This window comes from Mus musculus, chromosome 6, assembly GCF_000001635.26.
Source record: "Mus musculus strain C57BL/6J chromosome 6, GRCm38.p6 C57BL/6J".
In the NCBI taxonomy this organism is placed as follows: domain Eukaryota; kingdom Metazoa; phylum Chordata; class Mammalia; order Rodentia; family Muridae; genus Mus; species Mus musculus.
In genome coordinates, this window is record NC_000072.6 from 50,775,762 (window position 1) to 50,795,427 (window position 19,666).

Below are 19,666 nucleotides of genomic sequence, written 5' to 3' on the forward strand. Positions count from 1 at the left end.
TGAGATGTAACTTATAAAACATAGGGAAATGACAACGTGAACAGTTATTTTTCTCTGGAGACACACATAACAAATGGCACATTCAAATCAGCGCTGCGAATGTTAAGTAGTCTCTACATGTGCCTGGCCCTGTGACTACACAGTGCGGATTCCTGGGCTCTCCTTTCAGTCACTAAGAAGGTTTTCCCTAGATTCCCTACTGGGAACCATCTCCCAGGGATTTCTGGTTCAGGATGGCTGAAGCCCAGTGGGTCCTGTGACTCTGGCTTTCTGATGCAAGGGCCATCTGAGTTCATTTTGAGATGCTGAGACCAACCCCTATCCATTCAGAAGCCATTCGGTGTCCCTTCTTCAATTAGTTCCTTATCGTGGGGCTGCTGAAAGCATTGTGAGTATCCAGAGATGAATTAATGAGGGCTGAAAAGATCCAGAGATAGTTACATGCAAAGATGAAAAGGGCCCATTAGAATATCGGGATAAATAAAATCTGCCCTCCGCCCATTTCAGAAGACTTAATGGAACGTCGCAAAGTGTTCAGAAGGAGTTGTTCTGAGGCCTGGAGGGAGGCAGACACCGCCATTCCTGTCTGATACTTGGGGCTGTAGCTGCTGCAATCCACTCAGGCCCTCAGCTCTGGTCCAGGTCAGTGTGATGTTAGGGATAAATGTGTGTGGGGCATCCTTAGAACAAAGCCAGGGAATCGGGAATTTAAATCACTCTGATTTATGCCCAGCTTGTCAACTCTCCTGGGCTTTAGAAATGCTGAATATTCGAGCATTTGCTTTCAGATGTGGCACTTGCTTTCAGATGTGAGGTGGGGCTTGTTCCCAGTTGATTATTAACAATGGGGACCCTGACACTTCAGTGATGCTCAGCTGAAACCTTTAAACTCATCCATTCCTGCTTTGTGACGTGCTAGAGATTCCACGAATTAAGAAAAAAACACTCTATAGGAACATCATCTGACTTTTTTGAGCAGTATTTCTGCGACCAGTTAGTTACCTTGGGGGCGGGGGGCGGGGATGGAGGCTTAAGCATCCTTTATCTGTGTTCACACATCTGAGCTGCCACTCTCTTACTGAGTGTTGGGAATGCACATCAAGTCTATACTAACGAAAAATTCTTTCCTGAAGAGGAGACAATGGCGGGATACTCCTCTACCGCCTGTATTGTGGCTGCTTATTATGTATCTAACAGTGTTCCATGCTGAGCAGAAAACCTGGTTCCTCCTGCCCACGCGGTTACTATAAATGTTTCAATCAATCCCTTTCATGCAGCACAGAGCACAGGAAGCACAATGTGCAGTGACTAAACAAGCCATTTAAATTCTTCTCAGGCAGAGAGGTTAAGAGAGAGGTGGGGGGAGGAGCGGCGAGAGCAGAGATGGCCAAGGTACTGCATTCAAATGTTTTTGATGGGTTTCTAAGATACTTGTCTCTTTTCTCCGAAACAAATGCATTCATGTCCCAGGAAGGAAGGCAACGGAGGAAAATGCTCGCTGGTGAGCTCATGAGAAATGCCAAAGGAGTTGTTTGTGTCGAGCTTCAAATATCAGGGTTTCTTTATTGTGGAGCTTTGAGGCTCAGAGTCAGGCCAAGTGTTTCCATGACAACTAATAGATGTTATGTTTATTTACTGAGCAGCGGGTGAATGACGCATCAGCAACTGACATTTTAGTTTCTTTCTCCTTTTTCTCCCCTCTCCAGTAAAGGTTTGTTTTACTGGATGAAAATGGCTCCATCTTCCGTTTTATTCATCAGAGCTTCTAAGGTGAAAATAAACCTCAGTTTAATAGGATTCAGTTATTCCATGAAACACACGTTGAGGTCCCGTCCCTTTATGGGCCTCAGAGAGCCTTTACAGTGGGCAGTTGCTGGTGAGAAGATGAATTGCAAAGCAAAAAGCAAATTTTGGGTTTTACTCACTTGAAAATGATCTAACAACTGCATTCTGAGTGATGTAAATTTACACAGGTCTCATTAATGTCCTCTAGATTCCATATGACCTTGTTTATGCTCCTACTAATACATTCATAAAAGGGGGCCAATTAAGACTTGTAACAGGACCACAGCCTCAGCAGAGATGGGAGCCAGGCTGCAGGGTAGGTTGGGACAATTGACCCCTGGTTATAAATAATGCTATATCCCACCATGTTATCTGCCTGTGGCTTGTGGCTCGTATGCCCTCTAACTATTTGCGGTCAATTTTTAATGCTGAACTGGCTTCCTTCTACTGAGCAGCTGGTGTGTGCTCAGGGGATAAAACCAATGTTGGCATTTGCTTTGAGAAAACACAATTAGGCAAGCTGCTGTTGGGTGTGGGATGTGAATATTCACACGACATGTCCTAAAACACAAGAGTTGGCTTTTGTTCCTTAGTCCGGTCTATGGAGTCTGTGTTTCAGCTCTGAGTAATGTGGACAATTGAAATCTGAGCTACTTCTTTCTTTAGAGAAAAAGGAACAGGGTCCATTGGTGGCTATTAGAGACAAAAAGAACAAGGTCCATTGGTGGCTATTCAGAGGCATTCACATGATCATTGCCCCCAAACGAGCTTTTTGTTCCCCTATGGTCTCAGGTAGACATCTGTTTATTTCAACACCCTCTATCACTTCCCAGAGCCACTCTGCTGCAGATCTGCTCCTCACACCACTACACAAGCAGCTGGAAGACAGGGTGCCGTCTGGTTCATCTTTGTGTCTGCAGCACCCAACAGTTCCCAGAACAGTAGACATTGGGGGAGTAATGTACAGGGGAATTGTCACAACCCAGCTTTTGGGTCTCTCTCCTGGTGGGAAGCAATGTCCAGTTCTGTGATTGACTGCCTAAATGATTGACTGATTGACTGTTTAGGAATGAGAGACAATATACCTCAATGGGATATTCTTCTGTTACGTAGGGCACACACACACAGACACGCACACACACACACACACACACACACACACACACACACACAGAGAGAGAGAGAGACAGAGAGACAAAGAGAGAGAGAAGAGGGAGATGGGAGGGAGAGAGAGAGACAGGGAGAGACAGAGAGACAGAGATTTCAGTTCTGGGAATATCTGTGCTTGCCCACATGTGTGCCTTGGGGCACTGGCTACCTGGGAAACTTGGGTTTTGTTTCTAGTCACAATCTTTTAGTCTCACACAGAACTAAGAGTTTAAACCTGATCAATGCTTCTCATCTTGTATCCTAAAGGGCTATAATATATCGAGGGTGTTAATAACTTGTCTGAATCATTGAAATAAAACAAAGTCCACTGACACTGAGCTAAGTTGGAGCAGGACCACGTAGAGGGCAGGAGAAAGCAAGGTCTTAGGGAGCAGGCTCTGTTCTCTGAGGTAATCTGTGAGTATTGCACCAGGCTTCTGAACAAGAAACCTGTGAGTCTGTACTGCTGTAATAGAAGACCTGAGGCTGGCAATGTTTCAGTAACAGAAGGGTGTGCCTCACAGTCTGGAGGCTGGAAATCCAAGAGCAAAGTCTAGTGAGGGCCTTTGTGCTGTGCCCTCACATGGCAGAATGCAGAAAGATGAGCTGACAATCCTCACCTTTTTATACATGGGGTTTGATCCCTTTAACTTTAGAGGGGACTTCCTGGCCCAATCACCTTTTTACAGGTCTCAATTCTCACTGTCAACCCCTAGACAACTCCAGACCAGGAAAGAACACATTCAAACCACAACAATGCCTCTGGGCAAAAAGACCTACTTTTCCGAGCTTCTTTGATAATTAAAAAGCTTGCTGAGGGAAATCTCTGAGCTTCTTGGACCTGAACTGGTGGTTAGTCTTTTTCCCTAGAGGACCCCAAATTGAGATTATGAAAACTCTGAGTTGGGGTCTTATTTCATCAGACGTTGCTCAGTAGTAGGATTTGGTTTAAAAACCTTGTGCTTACCAATACAATATTCCACCAGAAAATGAGGAAGAGCGTAGACAACTTGTCTTCACTCCCCATAATCACTAGTAGTATCTGATTACCAGCCCTCCATAAATATAGACTAACTTAGGTTTGGAAACTAAATGACTTCAGCAGCCTTTTCAGTGGTCAACTGAAAGTCTTTCGAGCATAAACTCCTGGCATCTTGCAGAGTGCGGATCTTAGAACAGGGGGAGGGAGGTCTGAATATACTCATCTTTGGAGGCAATACGTTTTATTCTCTCTAGTTCAGGCATTGCTATTAAATTTGTCATCAGAGCAATGATAACTAATGACTGTATGAGATACAAACACACGGAATGTGTCAGGAAAAGGGCAGGAGGAGAGCAGTGTTCATATGGCTTATAGCAGTGTTTATACAAGATGGTCTACTATCGGCCAAACTCTATGCCAAGGGGTTTGTATCTGCACTAGGACATTCCAGGATAAGGAGCCCCTTTATGTACATCCTATAGTTTACCATCTCATGAGGGCCATTGTTGGCAAGATTCAGAACTCAAATTCTGAAGCTTATAATATCCAAGTGTATAAATATATGTATATAGAAGACTATTTTATGTATTATATATTAATTAGTGATTGATGGAGCAGGGTCGTCCCATTGTGTGTAGTATCATGCTGGGCTAGTTGTCCTGTGTTCTATAAGAAAGAAGTCTGAGTAAATCATGGCGAACAACCCAGTAAGCAGCTCCCCTCTATGGTCTCTGCATCAGTCCCTGCCTCTAGGTTCCTGCCCAGTTTGAACTCCTGCCTTGGCTTTCCTTAGTGAACTGTAGTTTGGGATATGTGAGGCAAAGAAATCTGTTCCTTCCCGAGTTTCTTTTGGTCACGAGGTTTCATCCCAGAAATAGTAACCCCAAGTAAGATTGCAAAGCTTCAGGTAGGGCGTGTTAGGCATTCCTGACCTACTTACTGTCATCTCAATAGGCCATTTCATTCAGGTTTCATGGTCTGGCCTTGATAGTAACCCAAATAATAAAGCCATTATATTGTAGAAAGGAAAGCATTGGAGCTCAGTTGGAACCCAGGCAACAAGATGGTTGTAAAGAGAGTTGTAGCAGTAATGCATTCTCTTCTCCCAGCCTTCTTGCACTAACTGCCTCTTACGTTATGCCAAATGGTCCCTAACCATGGCTGGCCTTCTACTTAACAGAGCCAGGTCTGGTGAATGCTATGACATTCTCTCCCTCTTTGGGAATAAAGTTGGTTTTATGTCCCCCTATGACAATGTCAACAGGTTCTGGTTACGTCTAATTGCTGTCCCCATGGAAACACCTGCCCACTTTTCTTTTTACTGTGCTTGTGGGCATTCTTCTGTGGCACTATTCCAACTAGCAGAGTACCATTTGAGGAAAGACATATTGGAGCGTTAAGTCATTTGGGAAGTAGGTTTTAAGTCAAAGATTAGAGTGCTCTCGAAACGTTGACGCTGTCTCACGTTTAACAGACGCCTTCTCTTTTCCCTTAGGTATGTCTGCAACCAATAATTGTCCCCAGAGCACTAAATTCTTTTTTCTTTCTTAAAAAGACAAGCATTTGACATTCTCTCGAGCAGAGTCAAAGCTTGGAAAATGATTAGAATCACGTGACTTCAGGGGGTGTGTGGATATTTTACAGACAGTTTCAGGCATTTTTGAACCGTACCTCATAGGCCCAGGAGCTGCTATGACGCGTGCTGGCTCCTTCGATGCTGCAGGCGAATGGCTCCTCTGGTATTTCAGTTAAGAAATGGTCGCACAGCAGCAAGTAAGTTTCCAAGCCACAGAACTCATGTAGCCCCTCTGTTTCTGTTGATAGGAGAAATGAGGTAGGTCTAGGGAAGATTATAATCCTTGAGGGTGGACTCGATGGCAAACTCGGGAGAAGACCCTGTTCTGCCACTCTGCACAGGGCAACATGGGTGAGCGCTGCAGGAACACACAGCATTCATTTGATTTTGAATCAAGTTTTGGTGTTTGAGAGTTTGGACATGTTTTACTGTTGCCAAGCTTTTTGCACCCCGCTCTGTTCAGTGACAAATTCTCTATGTAGGTCGATACCCACAGTTTGAGAAGCTGAGGTTTACTGTCTCTTCTGCTTTCGGGCTGGAGACAGCTAAGAGTTAAGAGATGAACTCCAAGTGTAACATCTCAACCACTTCAGAGGTCTCCTGAGGACTGAGTCTTCATGCTGCAGAGGCTGAGAGAGACCCAAGGGCTCAGATTTCTTAGACTCAGCCTTCCTGATCCGAGTCCTCTTGACCTTCCTGGTAGCATTGACTCCTCTATTAACATCTTGCTACTGAAAATATCAAAGCAGAGTCGGTTTTGCTGGATTCTACCCTTGTAGTTCCACAAATTGGTTCCTCTGAGAGGATCAGCATCAAGAAGGTGCAGGCAGGGAGTGAAGAAATTGCCCTAAAGAGCTGGAAGGAGAGAAATTAGTGTTAAGTTGTCACCTGACACATGGAAGGTAGATGTGAATATATGTTTCCTTAGCCTGCGCACGGGGAAGACGATATAACTTAATTCTCAGGGGCTGTGCATGATTATATTACAAGGAGAGAGTGCAGGAAATCTGTCAGGGTGACAAACCAAGCTGAGAAAGTAAAACAAATATCCAGTGAGCCATGCCTTCTTCATTCTAGGAACTCCAGTTTAAGAAACCTCTGCTGGGCATGCTCTCCTGTCAGAGAGAAGAGAGTCTATCAGGTCACACTGGCAAGAAAGTCTGGCAGCAGGACTCATGTCATGCCATTTCTGTGTACAGTCTATGGCCAAGCCTAGTGTCAAGGGGTAAGATGACTCAGTTCCTTGGGGAAGGGCAGCAGATAGCTCTGATAATCTTTAAAATGTCCCAACTAGATCAACGTTTTATACTCTTCTATATAGTACTGAAACTGTTATAAATTTAATTTGGTGGTAGGCAGGTGCCGTAGAGTATGCCTGCAATCCTAGATACCCAAGAGACTGATGCAGGAGGATTGTAAATTTGACACAATCCTGTCTCAAAGAAAACTAATAGAATGAATTAAAATGAAGGGCCGAGGATAGAGCTTAGTTGATCAGGTTCAACCTCCAGTGTAAGAAAGAAATTAATGGGATGTCTCTTTTCTGGTGTGAGAATGTTTACACAATGGCAACCTTCAGTTCTCTATTCTCACTGCCATAGGAAATGGTGGTGGTAGTGTGTGTGTGTAGGGGGAGGAGGGGGGTTCTCAGACTTCCCCAATAGAAATGAATAGAGGTAATATTCTCTAAGGGAAAGTCTAGAAGGCAGTAGATGTAAGTGCCAAAATATGGCAGCACATATTTTAGGTTCCATTGTGTATTTAAGAATTAAGGCATTCCACAGAAACCTTCCACCAAAGATGGCTCTTACTGGGCTTTCCATTTGAAAGACAGACTGTCTGCTGGCACTGCAGCAAACCTTCCCAGCAGCAGATTCAAGGGTCCATGTGCTGTCAAAGCTAGTGTTTTGGGTTCAGATATTCACACCCACCTGACAACTGCCTACCTTCTGTATTCTACCCAGGGGTCAGGGGTGCCACTTTCCAATCCGAGATCACCATGTTTCCCCAAGACACAGCTGTTCATCGGGTGGTTTGAGGACAGAAAGAAAATGTCCATTCCATCTTGTGTTTCTGACTTCGTGGGCCTCACCTACTGGGTGGAGAGGAAGGGAGGCTCAGAAGCCTCCATTATGTCCTCACAGGCCCTTTGCAGACACAGGCACATCTATAAAGTGCCCTGGCACCTCCTCATGTCGCCTCTCTGCTTGGTTTTCTGAGTGGCGTGCTGAACACACGGGCGGCAGTGGCTGTCTCCATTTACATTCATTTCTTGGGTAGGAAAGCAATTGTTCTCAGATGATAAGAAATCGTGCTCTCGAGCATCCCCAAAGTGTGCTTTACTTCCCTGGCTCGGGAGGCGGCTGTCACTGCTGGCGTTGCTGGCGCTGTGCTCTGGTTTGTCTTCAGTGAGTGTCTCACACTCCCAGCCCTGCCACCTCCCTTCCTACTGTGTTTGGAGAGTTGTTTGCTTCTATGTGTTATTCAGTAAAGAGTGCACACATTTTGCATTTCAAAAGCTGCTGAGATGCTTACTGGGACCAAGCCTGGGTTGATGCCGGACCTGACTGACCTCTCCAGCGGCCAAAGCGAACTAAACATTTCAGTCTCTCACTGCCTCTTCTGGATGCCTCCCAGATGAACACAGACTAAAAACCACACTAGTGTTCTTTATCATTTTGTCTTCTGTCTTTGTTTCCTGAAAGGCACATTGCAATGTCTCTCTAACATTTGGACGAAGTAGAAGCTGACAAGAGAGCTCAGGCGGACCAATGCCTTGATGGGAACAGAGTCAGAATTCCTGTCCCCAGTACCCAGACCCACACAACCGCTTCTTTTCATTTCAAATAAAAATCCTTCTCGTGCCTCATGCTTAGAAGGAGATTCTAGTAACACTACCTTCAATTATGCTGCTTTTTAGGGGAGACTAACTTTGGGGCCAATTATGAAAGTAAGGAGACCTGGAATGGTGTGAATGAAGTTCAAAGATGAAATGGGAAAGAATAATAGAATTAATCATCCCATAATTCTTTTCAACCCAGGACCCAAGGAATCCACAGGCACCGTGTCACCGAGTCAAATGAGCTATAATGGAGAAGCCAAGCAAAGGCCTTTTATAAGTTCCATCTTTCCTTCTCTCCGTCTGTCTGGCCTTCTCGGTACTTGCACTTTATCTTTGGATGAAAGACAAGCAAACTCTGGGCCAGGCACCAGAAGAGAATGAGTAGGAATAACAGCAAAAAGGGTCCATTGCCAAGAGCGTGGAGGAGGCTCCACGGCAGAGCCAAACCCTTGACTGGCACTGCGGGGTTCTGAAGCCCGGGACATCTGTGGAGCTGGTCACCTCAGGAGGGGAGACTTTTCTGTCTTGGCTGATGCCTTCCCTGCACAGTGCCTCTGGCTGAGTTTGTTCTTGGCTGATTCTCTCTTATGGCAAGGCAGGTGCTAGAGGTAGGGGGGAGCCAGGGAGCTTGAAGTCCATCCACTGTTGTGATAAGAAAGCAAAGGAGAATATGTTTGGTGGATCACATATGAGAATCCCGACTCCATCTTGAGGGTGAGCTGGAGGAGCCGCCTCTGTGAGGCTGCCATGGTCACTTATAGAATAGGGTTGAATGCTGGAATTTTCCACGTCTGCTGAAGACACACAGTCTGTGGATTGGTGAATGCTTGCTGTGAGTGCCTCTTCAGCTGTATGTAGGAAGTTACAAAATGGATTTTGTTGTCTGTGGAAGATTTACTAAGCTCCCTGGCTGTCCAGTTGCATGAGTGCTGTCCTCTGGGTGTTGCATGGATGGCTATGAAAGAACACACTTGATCTCTTTAAGTCTGGCCATATTAAGTGGGTGGGGAATATAGACATGAAATAAGTTATTGTGAAATATTAAAAGCCAAATATTTTCCTGAGAACTGAAGGTTAAGGTTATGAAAAGTCTAGACAGCTTGAGGTCCCTCAAAGTTCAGGCCCTTCTTTAACTCCAGTGTAACTAGGTCTGGCCTGAGCATCCACTGCCAGCACACAGGCCTGGGCTCTCAGATCACTTCAGCTGGGACATCCACAGTTCAAAAACAATGCAAGTCCAAGCACCCAGAAATGTTTATGAAGGCTGGCTAAGAGACAGTTTCTTTCTTTCTTTTTTTTTTTTTTAAATATCACTTTTTCACAGTTATTTTCAGAGAAACAGAAATATTGACTTGATAGCATTATCCAAGGATGATTCAAGTATTGGTGTGTGATTAGTGCCAATTGTGTAAAATAGTTCCAATAAGAGAGATTTTTGTAAGTTCTCTGTAGGAAACACATACCTGGTACTGTCATGTCCAGCATGGCTTGGTCCTGGACACATGACTGGGGCAACAGAGGAAGGAAGAAATGCTAGAACTGAAGAAACAACAGATACATATAGAGCAGAGCTGGGACTGGGTGGACTGTGCTCACGCTTACATAGGGTACCTACTATGCAACCCTGAAACTCATTGCTCGTGTTATGCACAGCATGAGGAGGAGGGGTTAGGCAATCTTAGTGGTAGCTTTCTATAGTGAAGCAGTCTCCAGCTGTATTCATATGGGAAGAGGAAGGTGCAGTCTGTGCTTTCTGGGCACTGCCAAAATCCACACAGAGACCAGAGGAAGGCTTTGCCATCCCCCAAACATGACCCGGAGAAGCCTTTACCATTCTCACTGATCTGAGACAATGGGGCCCTTGACCTGGCCATGCTCATGCCAACAATACACATTCACTCAGGACTTCATCTGCTCACCAGATAGTTCTGTAAGTCTGTCCCAAACCCTGTGGTTGGGGAGCTCACAAGCCACATGGGGAGCCTGCTACTCTTATTCAGTAGATGAACACAGTACACATTTCTCACTAAGTTCATATGAGAACTTATGGCCTTCCACTCTCACACCTCACCAGATAACTCTCTGGGTATAGTAGATGTAGTTAATGCAGAAACTCACAGTCGGTCCTAGGGAAGAGAGTAAGTGTCAATAGAATAGTCAGTCACAAATGGGACATCTACATATGATTCTCTCCCCAAAGCTCAAGGACCACTGTAGAACAGGTGCTAGATAAGAACCAGAGGCTAAGAGGTGGAGAATCAGAGCAAAACAGTATCTTATGGACATGGTAGGACCTCTGTTCTTATGAGCTCATGGCAGCTGCTTGTCTGCACAAGAGTTGCACAACATCAATCCACTCAACACTCTATCATAGAGAGGAAAGTGGTTCTTGAGCTCCCACTCTTAACTGAGAAGCTATTGACAATTGATGGCTTCCAGGGAAGGGAGCATCAGTTTTCTTTAAGGGTGTGACTTCTCACAGATGGATTATGCTCCAGTGTATCTGCCCCATACATATATGGGCATCACAGATTGGAGTTAATAAGTGGTCTAAACAAATAAAAAGAGGATGCAGGGTTGGAGAGTGGATTATGATCAAAATACATTACATGACATTATCAACATATCCACAAAAAGTCCATTGAGTGTCAATGTATGCAGTAAGTAAGCATAAATAAGACAAACTGATAGAAATATGGAAAAGTATATTTTAGACTAAACAATGAAAGATAAATTTGATCCTGGGAGTTTCAAAATAACATAGGCTATAAGCTTAGATTTTTTTAAAACCTACTTTAATTATGGTTCTTTAATGCCTTAACCCCCCTTTTAGCCTACCACTCACCAGAGGTAGGGGAAAAAGAAAGGTTAATAGGAAACAGGGGTTGTTGTTAGAAATAGTTCTTTGGGGTCATTTCAGTCTTCATTGTCAGCAGTCCAGTTTACTAGCAAAACACCAAACATGAATTAACAGCTGCATTCCAATCCACTTGGCAAACTCCAAACACAAATCAGTAGCAGTGACTCAATTTGGAAGAAACCCCGAGGCTCCACCAATTGATATGAGTCCCTGGAAGCAGCAAGAGGCGTCAGGAATACCACCAGAAGTTCTTTGGTGTGTTTCTTTCTGCAAAGTCACAAGGAAAGATCGGTAGAGAAAGCAAGATGAGCCAATGCGAGAACGTTGTTGGCGGAGTCCAACATCAGTGAAGCCTAACAAAGACCAGCAAAGAGTTTCAAGGTGAACCAATGCAAGAAAGCCATCCACTGTCTGTTGAGTTATATGTGTCTACTCTTTCCAAATATCATGTGCCTCCCAGGCATTTGCTCCAGAAAAACATCACATACCCTTCCACCAATTAAGGGCTAGGATCCAAGCTTTGGGATCATAGCTGCAGGCAGTGCCAGCAAAGATAGTTTTCTTGTTTGTTCATTGTCGTTTTTGCTCTCAAAGCTTCAGCCTTTCTCCTGGGATGGCTGAGGAGCAACGCAAACCATTGCTGATGGATGGAGTCAATTGCCTGCCGGTTCCTATTTTTTTCCCTTCAGAATTCCACTTACAGGAGGATAGTTTTGGACAAGTAAGCCTCGTCCTCCTGTCAGTCATCTTCTCATCACCGTCCATGTCACCTGCCCCTTTTCTGGGAAGACTCCTGGATAATGTGTTCCATCTCACTTGGGGAGTAATTCATGAAACAGAAAGACGTGCAACCCAAGACAAAGGGGATGCTGGGAGAGAGACGGGAAGACGATCAGCAGGATGGCAGAGAAGGGTGGGCCACAGGACTGCAGGCAGGAGGACAGCCTCAACATGTGCAGTGTGGGAGAGGAATAGGAAGCAGATAAATCGCACATCTCAAAAAGCTTTATGTAGCTGTAACTAGGCTAGAACAACCTGGGTTTGTTTAAAATGTACACGCTCATTAGGTTTGCTATATTTATCCACACATGGAACATGCATCGCTCTCTGAGCAAATGATCACTTGTTGGCTATGATAGGGAAGGGCAGTATCTTCTTGGCACTTGGTGCGTGGTGGCACATACCTGTCCTGCTAGCAGACAGAGGCAGAGGCAGAGGCAGAGGCAGAGGCAGAGGCAGAGGCAGAGGCAGAGGCAGAGGCAGAGGCAGGAGGATCTCTGTGAGTCAGAGGCCAGGGTATTCTATCTAGTGAGTTCCAGGTCAGTCATAGTGAGTTCCTATGCAGACTCTGTCTCAAAAATCAAAACAAAATAAACTCAGTTGCTTGCTTATACCTCAGTGGTAGAACACACTGACAAAGAAAATCAGTGACCCACATGTCAATGGCAGTTTCTCTTGCAGATTTACTCCAAAGTAATTCTTCTCAAACCATCTTGTTTATTTCAATCCTTTGCTCTCCCATATGAATTTTAGAACCTACTACTTTACAACCAAAAGTTCTAGGATTTTAATAGTGATAGTGATGAATCTATGAACTGGGAGATGTAGGGCATTATATCAATTCTGGGTCTTCTTACCCACGAATACAATTTAAATTTCCATTTAGAGGGACCCTTTCAAATTATTTCCTAGTAAATTCTAGGCAAGCACTCTACCATTAAACCACACCCCAGCTCACGTTTCTATTGATTTTCACACTAATATTTCATGGCTTTTGAGATATAGTCCTACACACCTTTTAGATTTATCCTTTATGTTTTCTGATAGCACTGGAAATATGATTCATATTTCCTTAAAATGTCATAAATCCATCTTATTTATTCTTGTTGTTGTTGGTGTTGGTGTTGGTGGTGGTGGTGGTGGTGGTGTGTGTGTGTGTACGCGCATGCATTACAGGATGCATGTGAAGGCCAGAGGACAGTTTGCAGGATTAGTTCCTTCCTGTGGGTTCCAGGGACTGAATCTACATTGCCAGGCTTGGTTGGAGGCATCCTTCCATCTTTAGTCCACTATTCGTATTCACATTTCAATTTCTGCCTTTTAATTGCTAGTATATAGAAATATGACTCAATTTTGTATGTTAGTCTTGTGTACCGTTCACTTGGTCCTGTCCCTTGAGAACTCCGTAGGATTATCCACATAGATAAGCACGTAGCACGTCAGTAGCGGCTTCTACTTTATTTTCTTGCTCATTGTACCAGCTGGGACCTCCAGGCCAATGTTAAATAAAAAATATGTTGTCAGGTTTTTCTGTGGTAGAAATCCTTCAGCATCTTGAGGGTGTTCTTTTCCAGTCTAGTTTTATGAGTTTCTAAAAATAATATATGGTAAGTACTCTGGGTGCATATGTTGAGACACTCACACAGGTGTTAATCATGACTAGGAATATGAAGATTTATATTGATTTGAACGCTATTGGTCAACTTTTAAAAAGTTGGGCATGGAATACTATTTAAATCGAAATTTATAACAATGAAAGCCGTGCAGCATTGGGATCGAGGCAGACAAGTAAATTAGTGAAACTAAATGGAGCATTCAAAATAATCCCACATTTATTACTGGGCTCTGGACAAGGGACTGGAGGCAACTGCAGAAGAAGTTACTGGAGAAAGAGTAACTGCAATGCTGCAGAAACAATTGAGTGTCTGTTCAGGACCTTGCAGACCCTTGGAACGAAGCCTGCTTGGTCGTGTTGTATTAGCCCTTTTAATATAGTGTTGGATTTACTTTGCTAAAGTATTTCTAAGAGCTTCTATATCTGTGTTTACGAGAGACTTTCGTTTTTCCATATGAATCTCACAAACTACACTTTTTCTTTTTTACTTTTATTTATTTATTTATTTATTTATTTATTTAGTGTCTGTGCATGCACACATGCACATGCATGCACATGTGTGTTCACATGCGTGAATTCAGGACCTGACTTTCTCTGTCCACTTTGTGGGTTCCAGGGATCGAATCCTGTTATCTCCGAAGCAGGTGCTTTGACTCCCTGCCTCACCTCCCAGCCCCTCAGCATCTATTTTCTTACAATCAAAATCAATCCTGGGATTTTTAACAGCCACAGCAGTAGAACCATAGGTGAATCTGGGGAGAAATGATCTTCTGATATGGTTTGTTATATTGTTTTTGTCAAGTCTTGGTTTCAGATAGTGTTGGTCTCAAAAAACTGAGTAGATACTTGTCCCACCTACTTTGAATTTTGGTAGAATTTCTATGAGTTCTTCCTTGTTGCTTTGTGGTATCATTAGTGAAAATGTCTAAGGCTAGAGTTTAATTCACAGGAAGTTGCTATCTTACAAATTCTATTCATTACTATAATTATAATTATGAAGGATTTTTTCTAGAGTGATATTTAGTAGTTTTGGAATCCTTTGAAAACTCCATGTATTTCCTATGGATTTTCTAACTACCTTAGATAGTAGCTATAGGCTTGTGTTGATAGCAGCTCACCCAGGCCTTAACCTCATCCTTTGCATCTCCAATCTCCTAATTCTGTTTCTGTCCCTCCTCCCTCAGCCTTGGAGAGAGGACCTGTTTCCTCACAAGGAGAGGCAAGCACTCTATCACAGGGACACACCCAGTTCTAGCTTCCAGTTCTGGTTTCTACTCTGATCTTAATTTCCCACCAGCTGTGCTCACATCGGGCTTTATTGTCATTCTTCCCCATTTATCTATCTATCTATCTATCTATCTATCTATCTATCTATCTATCTATCTATCTATCTATCTATCGTGAACACTGGTCTTCGGTGGCCCCTTTTAAGGGTAGGGTTTTCCTATTCCAGGTGCATATTCTCTACCATTGTAACTTTTTTCTGTAAATTCTTCTTTAGAAGCTTCCCACAAAGCTTAGTTTTGTTTGTTGCATTTGTTGTGGTGCTGGAGGACAAACCCAGGACTCCGTGCATAGCAGGCAAGTTCTCTCCCTCTTCCTTGTCTCCTCAGCCCCATGTGTTGTATTTCCATTCTCATCCAAGACAAATTACATTTAATTTACTCCTGGGTTGCTTCTGTCTTCATGAACTATTAAGTACATTATCTTGTTCCCAATATTTAGAGATGTTCCAAAATATATTTCTTCTTTTGATTTCTAAGTAATATCTGTGGTGGTCAGAGGACAGACATTGTATGCCTTGGACTGTTTTCATGTATTGACTGGCCTTGGTCAGTTCATGTACACTTAAGGAGCATGTGTGTTCTCCTGCTCATGAGTAGAATTTTGCCTGGATATCAATACTATCAAGTTGGCTGGCAGTGTTCAAGTGTCTTACATCTTTACTGGTTGCATGTACATTTTTTTTTAACAACTGTTCAGGGGGGTGTAGCAATCCCTGGCTGTAACTGGGTTTGTCTATCTCTTGAAGTTCAATCAGTTTTTGCATCATGAACTTTCAAGCTTTGTTTCTGGAGTCATAAATATTTAGGGTTGCTAGATCCTCTTGCTAAGCTGACCTTTAACTACCACAAATGACCTTCTGTTTTCCTAGCAGTCTTCCTGGCTCCTGACCCATTGATCGATAGCAGGAAACAGAGACTCTGGGCTGCAGTTAAGAAGCTGGATTCTGCTAACAATTTAAATGTGGTTGGAGGCAGATTCCTTCACAGAATTTTCAGATGAGAACTCAGCTCAGTTTAACCCTGATTTCATTCTCTGAAGTCCAAGGAGGAGAACTAATCTGTACTGGACCCAAATGTCTGACCTACAGAGCTGCTGAGAATAGTCTGTGCCACATGCTAAGTTATTCTGTAGTGTGTAAAACAGTGGTTTGGTTAGGTTTTTCTTTCTTTCAGACTGTAACATGCCCTGAAAGACTCTATTTATGAATAGTTTTTAACTCCATTTTAAGAATGGGGAATGACTCCACACGTGGGTGGACCCCTGGGTAGACCGCTGGGTGGACCCCTGGGTGGACACCTGAGTGGACTGCTGGGTGGACCCCTGGGTGGACACCTGGGTGGACCCCTGGATGGACCCCTGGGTGGACCCCTGGGTGGACACCTGGGTGGACCCCTGGGTGGACTGCTGGGTGGACCCCTGGGTAGACACCTGGGTGGACCGCTGGGTGGACACCTGGATGGGCCGCTGGGTGGACACCTGGGTGGACCCCTGGGTGGACACCTGGGTGGACCCCTGAGTGGACCCCTGGGTGGACACCTGGGTGGCATGATATGTCTGGTACTACTCACATGGCACAGTTTGACAAAAGAAAAGAGAAAGGGTTCCATATTAGAAATCTATCAGTATAAATCAAGATTGTAGGGCCACATGGGTATATTAAAGTCATATCAGAAAAACGAGGTTTGAGAACTTATCAGACATATCAGACCAAGGGAAGAGTACATGTTCTTTACCAGGATGTCATAAGGAGATGGACACCTAGCACTGTGATGGCCAGCCTCCACAGACCTGCAGTGTGTGTGTATGTGTGTGTGTGTGTGTGTGCATCGAGGGACTATGAGGAGAACTCACTGGCCCAGGAGCTTCAACTTTCCTTGTTCCTCCAGCCTAGCTGAACCATCGTCTGCTTACCCTTCTGTTCACACATCTGGAACCACTGTTCATCTGTCCATCTGATCCTTCTGATCCAAGTCCTGCCTTTTGCTTTACTTCATTCCTGCAACTCAATTCCGACCCCACAGCCTAAACTTTGCACCTAGCACTGAGTCTGGTGACAGGAAGAAGGGCTGTGAAATGCTGCCTCCTAGGCATGGAACAGCCACTGCAGTCACAGTCTCAGAGCAGTTAGTTGTCACTGCCTGCATTGGGCCTATAGAAAACTGGGCTTATCCAAAACTCAATCATGGATTGGGGAGGAGCTTACAGGACCCTATGCTTTCCTGCTAGGATTTTGGAAGAGAGTCACTGCCTTTTGTCTAGTTGTGTGTCCAACAGTGAGCCTACCAGACTCCAGTAGATAGTTCTAACTCATGGTCATACAGATGATCTTGATGAAACTTAGTGGTTCACAAAATAGCAGCAGCAATGACAAGAACAAGAAGCCACAAGTGTGAGAAGAGGACTTGTAAAGGGAACAGTAATAGAGGCGGAGAGAGAGCTGAGTGGAGGTATTGTCATCGGAACACACTTGCTACCTATTTCTAACTAGCTTTCACAAAATAACTACATTTTTAAAGGTTATATAACAAATCAAAATGAGGAAACATGGATGACAAATAAACCTATTTAAACATGTTTAATATTATTAGGAACCAAATAAATGTGTCTTTTAAAGGGGTTTTCCGTTCTCTATTCAAATACCCATCACTATCCCTTTTTCAAAGGTAGAAGAGTATTTGTCTAATAATGACACTAGAATTTCTATTTTCCTGTCATCTATTATGCCTGCTTTTTGTTTATGTGATTTTATTTCATTGAACGCCTGGTTAATTTCAATTATGTACCAAATAATATGCATTAAAATTGCTTGTGGCAATAATTTGAGATCTGAGACTTTGTTATGTTCCCCCACAGAGGACATATCTTGGATTCCAATAGGCACTTGAAGGTACTTTATATTCTATTACGACCTTCATCCTGTTTCAAAGGCCCAGATGAACCCAAGCTGGGCTCCTGTCTGTGTTGGGACTGTCTACTGTTCAATCCTTTGGGGGTGACTTGCTGACTCTGTGACTCAAGAGACCAGAATCTCTGGGTGTTTCCTCCTCTAGTCTCCAGAAGGTGTCAGAAATGTGCCTTGCCTTCTTATTCTTTCAGCCACGTTTTTCCAAAATTACCTTTGCTCACATCTTCCCCAGAGAATGAGGTCTTATTCTTTCTCAGGCTTGAAAAAAGAACTACTGGACTGGTTAGTAGGATAAATGGTATTCTAATAGTCTACATTTTACTCAACCTTTCCAACTCTGCCAGCATTTGCCAAAGCTTTCTTTAGGTAGAAAGACAACTGCCTGGCAGAGGAGGAACTAGTAGTTAGCATCACTGAGGCTTGCTCAGCGTAAGATACTAGGAAGACAGGAGCTTGAGAAGGTCTCCAAGGTGTCTCAGACCCTGTCCTTGGTGACTTTTTGAGCAGAAGTCTAGAGTCTGCTTTCTTGACTGGGCATGGGGACAGGCAATGAGTGTGGCGTCTCCATGAGTGTTCTTAAGTTAGCTTCTACATTTGTTTCCAAAAGAGTCTGAGAATGCTTCGATTCTCTTTATGGGGAAATGCTTATCACACTAACCTTTTAAAACTGATTTCAAGGCATCTCAGTAGGAAAAGTCAAAGAATACAACTAAGACCAATAGATCAATCAGCATTCCTATCAGACATGTTCTGACATGCGCTGATAGACTGGGGTTTGGAGGAGAACAGATGGGGCGGGGGCAGATAGAAAGGGTCTTGACTCAAGCCCTACAGGCTCCACGTCAGACCAGCTGTGTCCTATTCTGGCCAGGACACTCACGATTGTCTCTTCTTTCCTAGCATATAGTTTGCACTCTAAAAAAATTAAAGACACGTTTTCCTTTACCAAGATGAACTGCCCAAGGTCTAGGGCATAGGGTAGTCTTACATAGGCTTCCTTTGTTTTAAGCACATCGAATCCTGGGCAAGGATTCTGACCGACTTTGAGTTGCTAGAAAATGGCCTACACCATACACCAGTTCACAGGGGATAGAAAACAAGACTGTGTGGGCGTAGGGCTGTTTGTTTTACTATTATTTGAAAAAATAAACACATTTTGCTGTCTGAAGTCAGTAGTCATGTGTGGCTCTTACAACTTTTAAATCATTGACATGGAACAAAGAAGGGGGACGTGGAGTTAATATAAATCCAGTCATGCTTCAGAATGTTCTTTCTCGGTCTCCAAGATCCTCAGAGCCTCTCCTGACTCCTGGCTCTTTCTGCAAAGCTACCTTGTGAGAGGAGCCAAGTAGTCTTTGGAATTACCTTTCTAAGGAGATTTGGAGAGAATGACATCAGCCTAAGAGCCAGATTAAATAATGGGAAACAGCTGCCTCGTTACCCCCCAGAGCACCTCCTGTAAGGTCTGCAGCCTTTGCAGGCACAAAAATAATCTAGTGAGATTAAAAAGTACTAGCCCATAGGTGTGCATGCATGCATACACACAGTCTCACACACTCTCTCACACACACACACACACACACACACACACACACACACACACACACCATACCACAAGCTTTCATACACACTCATATAGATCTGTGCGTCTATTGCAGAAGGTCTGGTTCATTGGGTGTTAGTTGAAGCCCGATTGTCTTCATTTCCAACATGTAAAACATTGACTAACCATGAGCTCTACCTTGGAGAAACCCCATTGTTGACACGAGACTTCCATGGTCCAGAAGATTCCTTTAAATGGGGTGGAATGATCTCGTTAACCCCAACTGCAAATGAACTGGCATTTCTTTAAGCCCCACTTTAGGGATGGCATAAGAAAGAGAAC

The 19,666-nt window shown here is 43.9% G+C and overlaps 1 long non-coding RNA gene across 1 annotated transcript in view; it reads left to right on the forward strand.

Annotated features, from left to right (window-relative positions):
- The first annotated feature begins 353 nt into the window (after positions 1 to 353).
- The window catches only part of C530044C16Rik (RIKEN cDNA C530044C16 gene), a 38,780-nt gene continuing 19,467 nt past the window's right edge, over positions 354 to 19,666 (forward strand). The window contains exons 1-2 of the long non-coding RNA NR_045984.1: positions 354 to 388; positions 508 to 642. This is a non-coding gene — a long non-coding RNA (RIKEN cDNA C530044C16 gene). The remainder of the gene's footprint in view (positions 389 to 507; positions 643 to 19,666) is intronic.